General features: G+C 40.0%; 1 long non-coding RNA gene across 1 annotated transcript in view; it reads right to left on the bottom strand.

Moving 5' to 3' along the window:
* Positions 1-391: 391 nt before the first annotated feature.
* Positions 392-7,878, bottom strand: part of LOC106894224 — a 10,377-nt gene continuing 2,890 nt past the window's right edge. The window contains exons 3-5 of the long non-coding RNA XR_001413237.1: positions 4,706-4,844; positions 2,792-2,867; positions 392-597 (exon numbers count right to left, since the gene is read on the bottom strand). This is a non-coding gene — a long non-coding RNA (uncharacterized LOC106894224). The remainder of the gene's footprint in view (positions 598-2,791; positions 2,868-4,705; positions 4,845-7,878) is intronic.

Below are 7,878 nucleotides of genomic sequence, written 5' to 3'. Positions count from 1 at the left end.
CCCCTCTCCCCCTCGGAAAAGCGCCTTCCTCACCTTCGGAACGCCCCGGGTACCTGGGACCCCCCACGAAATCAGGGAAACGCATCCGTACTTTTCGGACCCTCCCGAGTCGCACGCGGTTTCGCCGGGGAAGACGCGAACCACAAAGATGCCGCCGCGCATGCGCATTAAACGAGTGTGGGCAGCCGCCGGGCAGCACGTGCGTACTAACCAGATAATTGTAAGGCACATGCGCAGTAATGATTTTGAAGCCGCCCACGCGCAGTGGAATGTGCGGCATGTGCAGTAACCAGGTAATGACGCAGAAGCTTCGGACACCATACACGACGACCTATGTGATCAGGTAGATGCCACTTTATTGCACAGATAGCTCAGCTTTTATAGACAGCTCCCAGGTGCTGCTTTTACAGTGGACTATTATTAGCAGGTGATAACTAGTTACGTGCTTTTATAGTTGGCTATTATTAGCTGTTCAAAGATGAAATGGTGCTTCGGAAAGCTTTCCTTTCCTCAAGCCAAGACCCTGGCTCTACCACGTGGAAATTCAGTGAGACACAGCACCCGTGTGCCTTCCTGGTGGACTGCTCTCAGCCAACCCTACAAGAGAGACAAAAAGAAATCAGTAGCACCAGTCCTAACAACAGCAACAACAATAATCATCATCTTACTTCATGCATATTGGAATACTGATATACTTGTGAATTGATCAGCATGAGGAAGCTATTTCTGCGTCCTCAAAGACAGAAAAGTCACCCAGTTCTGTATCTGCCAAACAGCAGAACTTATTCAAGAGATGCATTTTTCTTCAGTTTCAAATGAAAATTCCCAAAGTTCATCTGTCAAATCAAATTTTGAAGTGGTTGCTGATGAAAACCCACATTTAAAAACAAAGTCCTGGGAAGCTTCCAAGTGAGCTTTGCAATTCACTTTTTCAAGTTACTATTAAGATAGGGCTTTGCTGCAAAAGACTTGCTTTTTATTTTTTTTTTTAAATGCAATTAAAAGCACGATACCCTTACTGTTCATAATAAACACATTTGTTTACTGTCCTAATATAGATATAAATTATACACCCATAATAACAGAATCTTCGAAATTGTGTAATATGTGATCATCACATTATCACCAATACACAATACTATACAAAATTACAATTAACAATTAACAGCTCTGTTCAAAAGACGGCACAGCCTGCCAAAGCCGGAGCCATCCTGACACTTCAGATCCCTCTTCAGACTGACCGATGCCGCCTGGAACACCTACTCAGACTAACAGTGAACCTCTGGTGCAGGGAAATGCCTGGCCCCTTCCTCCCAGCGCGGTGCAGGGAGATCACCCTTCAAGGGGCAGGACCAGGCTCTGCTGTGACCAGAATGATGCTGAGGGACCCAGCGCTGCCGCTACAGCCCTGGTGCTGCTGCTGCTCCTCTCACTCAGTCAATGCGGCTGAGAGGGAAGGGTAAAACCTTGAGGAATACAGGGCGCAACAAAGAAAAAAGCTCGATCATTCACTTTATGCTGAAAAGGTGTGCCTGTCTCTATATATACTCAATAAAAATACTTTTACCATAAAAGTGTCTGGCTTTGGCACTAATTGAGCTTGCACAGCTGTGCACTGATACCATCGCACTGTCCATCTCCAAAACACACAGTTATCATTTAACTACGGGGTTTTTTTGTGCGCTACCCAATGAGGAGTAGTTTTTGAGTACTTCTATAAGATATTGTAAGAAGCTTGCATCATGAAAATAAAGTCTGCTCCTTCTGAGTATCTGCATTCTAACGAACAGTTTCTTCCCTCTTTTAGTACAAAATTATTTTCACTGTATCATTTAACTAGTAATCTCCCAGAAAGAGAAGATTATGCTTTCAGGAAGAGAAAATAAGCAGAGGGAAGTAAGCTTTGCGTGGGCATAACATGCTCCAGAACAGACCCTATTTATGTTAACTTTAAAGTCCACACTACAAGGACCTTAGGAAAAACACAGATACACATCGCAGACGTAATGAGCAATTAAGAGCTTTCAGTGTCAGTGAGGACAGAAAATCTTAATGCACAGATAAGAAATTCTGCATATGATTTCATGCTACTGTCTCAGATCATGAGTGAACTCCCAAACTACATGCAAGAGGCACATGTGACTGAGAATAGAATGTGCATAGTATAATACAACATCACAGGAGCGACTAGGATACAGTAAGAGCAATTTGATTTAGCCAAGTAACTCTCCCAAACGGGTTTCCCATAAACTATTCTTTCTCAACCCAAACAGGTCTGCATAGTGCTTCACTGACAGATAGGAAACTGCTCCACCTGCATGCGCTCTAAACCACCAAGACCAAGATCAGTGCCAGCCTGGAAATGCCGTGAGTACAGTGCATGATCCCAGGCTGCCATCTCTTCACAGAGCTCACACTTCCACAAAAAATACCATGCACCCGATCCACTACCGACTTCCAGCTGTTATTCCTATCATTCCTGACAGTATGCAAAGTGCACCAGAATCCACACTAGTGAATTTCGGCAACTTGCCTTCTAAAGTAAGCCTAGTATAAATTAAGGCATAATTCAGGGACTCCAGTCTTGCTGAAAACGTACACACACAGGACCACATTTCAGTCACTGAATTGTGTTTTTTTCTGTCATGACAACTGCTGAAAATATGTTTGTTCAAAGAGAGAAAATGAGTCATAAAGAGTCAAAATCTTTTCTTTGTAATGGATTGCCACATTGCAGATGTATTTTCCTTTTACCAGAACAGCCTGCATAAATGTATTTTAAACTAATTACCTTTAGGTGGAAAATATGACTTGTTTTCAGTCCATCACAAGAGGTCCAAACCTATGAAAGCTGTCAGTGATCTCATCTACAAAAAACAAACGGGGCACCTTAAAATCTGAAGACTGACAGTGGCAAGATAAAAATTCTTACTTTTAAAACAACCCCAAAAAAAGACTATTTTCTATGCCTATTAAGAACAGTGAAAACTGCAACAACGTACAATAGAGGATGCCTAAATATTCTTTCACCTCTATGTTATACACAGTTGCTTAAAAAAGTAATTTTACATTCCACTAATTCAAGCTTGCAGCAGGATTAATTGCAAACATGATCTATCAGAACTGAATATGCTTCAGCATTGGTCTATTTCTAATTATAGCCACAATGCTTTGGATAATTATGGCCACAGATGCAGCCACATGGACTGACGGAGGAGCTACGTGTCAGCATGGCCACTCCTTGTACCATGCTCTGGAAAGCAGGCTGCATCAGGTCAGGCGACTGTGGGGTGTTTGCCTTCCTCAGTCCCCCTGGAAATCTGCCTCCAATTATCACATTATTTCTTTGCTTTTTAAGCATTAATTTAGAAGCGCTCTGGAATATACATCTCAAACTATCCTATTGGACAACTTGGTTTTCCATGCAAACACTTCAGAAAAAACTTATTTTTTAAAAAAATCTTTTTTCTCAATGCATTTATTTATGTACTTTAAAGAAAGAATTAGTTTAAAATTGTGTCTATTGTGTCTATACTAGCTAGATCAGACCAACAATCCATCAGGAGAGAAGTTTGAAGACAAACACATTAGTTTTCCAACTTTTTGGATTGCTGTTTGAGATGTATCCTGCTTGTCTGACCCCATGAGCCGCACGTCAGATTTCTCAAGCAACTAGAGCCACAAAACATATGCTGCATAATTCAGGAGCTGAAGGAAAAAGGTATTACTGAAGTAGATCCCTCTGGGAGAGGGTGGCAGCTCCTGAGTGGTCATGACACCTCCTGGCAGAATGGGCTGGGCATGGATTTTGATTCTGAGCGGCGCAGGGTCGTTCACCTAAGCGGTACCTGTTGGCTGCTGCTTCTCACAGCTGGGGATTCAGGGTACCCACCCCTCCCTGTACCAACAGTCCTGCAACTCATGACGTAACAAGGGAACTGCATTTCAGCTGTTTGTAAACCATAGATTGAAAACTCATACTATTTGTTTATTAAAACTGCACGTGGTTTAGGCTTCGATTTAGTAGATAGGACTCAGAGATCCCTCTCTTTTCATTATAAGGCACCCTCAAATTCCCTGTGTATGCCAATTGAAGGTAAAGAGTGGTAGATTCCATCTATAATATGAAAAATACACCAAAACCTGTCACACTTTTGGTTTGGGAGTAAGGGTGTGTGGAGGCACACGCAAGTAGAACAGATATTTCTTGGGACTGAGAAAGAACCTGACCATTCCTATTCAGTTGGGTTTTATTTTGTAACCATATTAATTGCCTTACATTTGCCAACCAAACACTGCATATACACTGGATATAAGAGCTGACTGATTAGAGCCTGATTTATTTTGGTAAGGACTGTAGTAATAAAGTCCTTAAAGCCAACCACATCTTTGAAAAAGAACAGGGAAGACTACAGAGGAGTGATGGCACCCACTAGGTTCCTTTTTTCAGCTTTACCTATGTGGAAACATATGCTGATAGTGCAGATTAGAAGACCTGCTATTTCTGTCCCTATCTCTTCTGATTTACAATTGTGATTGTCATGTAAATTCTCAGGTGTTGCAGGAAGTGGTGGTGTTTGTTTTAAATAATGCCACAGGCCCTACAAGTGACATACCTGGGAAAATACACTTGTTTTTATGAAAATCTGCCCTTTTAAAAGTAAGCTAATTCCCACATCTCACCAATGTAACTTATTCACAGTACCTTCATCAATGTCAGGAGGAAGACCTCCAACAAGCATCTGTCTAGAATTGTGTTCCACTTTTTCACCATGATGATAAAGACTGATCACCATGACTGCCATCTAGGAAGCCATCTTCAAAAGGAAAGAGTGAAGACTGACCTGTAACAGATTTTGTAGTATCTACAGTTAGCACTATTTCCTGGAGAATTAAATATTTCAGCAAGAGACGTTATATTTTCCTTTTACAGTTTTGCCTTAACAGAATTTGCACTAAAGGGCCCAGCTAAGCGGTCCAATTATCCAAAGGATGCTCATAAGTATTGTTTCTATTTTTCCAAGACTATATTATGTTATCCTTACAAGAAAAAAAACCTAATTTAGCTTTAAAACAAACCATTGCAAATGGCTAGCAATGAAAACCAACAAGTTATCTGATAAAATCATGTGTCTCAGCTATAGAAAGAACCTTTGTAAGATTTGCATTTCAAACTGATTCTTATAGATTTAAGTAAATCTCCCATAACAGAGTTTGAAGGAATGATGTTAAAGAGCAGATCCCTCAAGCCATTGCACTTCAGAGTGCTTTACAGGCTCCTAACCAAAGGGCTGCATCTCTTCCTCCTCCTGTAAACAGAGGCCCAGTCTGATTAGGGAGGCCAACAGCAAATTAAACATAGAAAAGCCTTGTATTGTAGATATTAAACATGTAGGTGAAGCAAGAAGCTTAGCTAACAAGAAAAAAAAAAAGTATTTTTAAAATCTTATTAAATAAACCACAAAAAACTTGTACTTATGGAAAAAAGGTGGTAGCTAGGATAGCCTGTCAAGCTGTTACTCAGTGTTAAAACACCCTTTAAGTAATGAATTAACAAAAAGTAACATAAATGGCTGCTACTTAGTTTGTTAATGAAAAGTAAATAATTTATTTGTGATAATCTGATGCAATTAACTTTTTGCTATTACTACCAAAGCATACACTTATTACCTCAAGAACAGTTTTATTAACCCAGAAGATAAAGCAATATTCAAGCTCTGTATGTAAGCAACATTGCAGAACATGCCACCTTTAGAACTTAATAATTCCCTACACCTGATTTAAAAAACAAATCCTGGAATGTAGACAGATGTACAAATGGGAACCCGCATCTCACCTCTGAAAAGGGTAAATGGTTCCTCATATCATGGTGGATTGCTCATAGGGACAGAATTATACTTAATTGATACAAATATTTTATAGGGAGCGGCAATTATAAATAAAAATAGCAGGGTACATAATAAAATTCAAAGATAATGGGTCACATTAAACTGACTTCCAGCAAGACCTAGGGAAGAACTGATACCATACTGGTATTGACAGTGCAAGGAAGTACAGGAAATAAACGCAGGGGACAAGGAGAAAAAATAAGACATGCAGGGGGACATTAGCGAGAAAAACAGACACACTGAAAATACCAGTAAAGGAGTCTCCAGCAGTAAAAGACAGCTAGCAAAAAGAAGTAGCTATCCTACATATGGAAAACAAGCTAACAAACAAACAAACAACCAGGAAAGATGGTCTGACTGACACAAAACACCAGCCTGATTTTTTATGAACACCAGGCACGAAAAAAGTCTTAAATTAGAAAGAATGTATTGAATGCACAACATTGAGAGAGACCAGAGATACAAAAATCCACTGAAGCCAAAATCCTACTGTGCTTTTAAGCACCAATGTAAAAACCAGGGTAAATGCCATAATCAGAGAGGGATTTAGAGATGCTACTCTTCAAAGTCTAGTATAACGTTGTCAGATATAGCAGGTTTAGAGCATAAAACAGGAAAGACTATTGATGAATAGTCAATGGCAAACAGGTCATGCACAAGCATTTCAGCATAAAAAGAACACATGCATGAGAGAAAAAATAACAGGAAGTCTAAAAGTCAAATCAGAAAAAGCAGGCATTGGAAGTTTTATTCGGGTGTCCTAAATTGTTGTTGTTGAAGCTTTATTCTGGTTTCCTAAATGTTTGCAAAACATTTTGTTGCTAGACAGAGAATTACAGACACACTGAAAATACCAGTAAAGGAGTCTCCAGCAGTAAAAGACAGCTAGCAAAAAGAAGTAGCTATCCTACATATGGAAAACAAGCTAACAAACAAACAAACAACCAGGAAAGATGGTCTGACTGACACAAAACACCAGCCTGATTTTTTATGAACACCAGGCACGAAAAAAGTCTTAAATTAGAAAGAATGTATTGAATGCACAACATTGAGAGAGACCAGAGATACAAAAATCCACTGAAGCCAAAATCCTACTGTGCTTTTAAGCACCAATGTAAAAACCAGGGTAAATGCCATAATCAGAGAGGGATTTAGAGATGCTACTCTTCAAAGTCTAGTATAACTCACTGGATGCTCCCAGTTGTGCCTTATTTCCAGTATAGCAACCGAAACCGGTCAAAATTATATAAAGACCTTGAAGAGCACAAGGAACAATAAAGAACAAAGCTCAGTCATTCACTTTATGCCAACAAGGTGTGCCTGTCTTTATATACATTCAATAGAAATACTTTTACCATAAAAGTGTCTGACTTTAAGAATGTATTGAATGCACAACATTGAGAGAGACCAGAGATACAAAAATCCACTGAAGCCAAAATCCTACTGTGCTTTTAAGCACCAATGTAAAAACCAGGGTAAATGCCATAATCAGAGAGGGATTTAGAGATGCTACTCTTCAAAGTCTAGTATAACGTTGTCAGATATAGCAGGTTTAGAGCATAAAACAGGAAAGACTATTGATGAATAGTCAATGGCAAACAGGTCATGCACAAGCATTTCAGCATAAAAAGAACACATGCATGAGAGAAAAAATAACAGGAAGTCTAAAAGTCAAATCAGAAGGAAGATCTGGTGGTTTAAAAATGTTAAATGCTGTAAATGCGGGGGGAGAGGCATTGGAATAGAGAACAATCTCTCATTTTTCTGTATATTGGAAAATAATATTCCTTTATGTATATAAAAAGAGTTCAAAATACCAACCTGTATCTCTAAGGATTCTGTCATTCTGGGCTTCGGCAAGGGAGGGAGTCTCGGGGCTTTGGGCTCAGGAGTGGGGGCAGAGCGCAGCGTTTTGGAGACTTGAGCAGAGGCTCAGCAGCTGGGTTTTGGGGCTCAGGGGCACTCAGGGACGCGGTTTGGGGGCCGAGAG

The sequence above is a fragment of the Calidris pugnax genome, unplaced genomic scaffold (assembly GCF_001431845.1).
Source record: "Calidris pugnax isolate Ruff unplaced genomic scaffold, ASM143184v1 scaffold187, whole genome shotgun sequence".
Taxonomy (NCBI): domain Eukaryota; kingdom Metazoa; phylum Chordata; class Aves; order Charadriiformes; family Scolopacidae; genus Calidris; species Calidris pugnax.
This window is presented reverse-complemented; position numbering and strand designations above follow the sequence as displayed.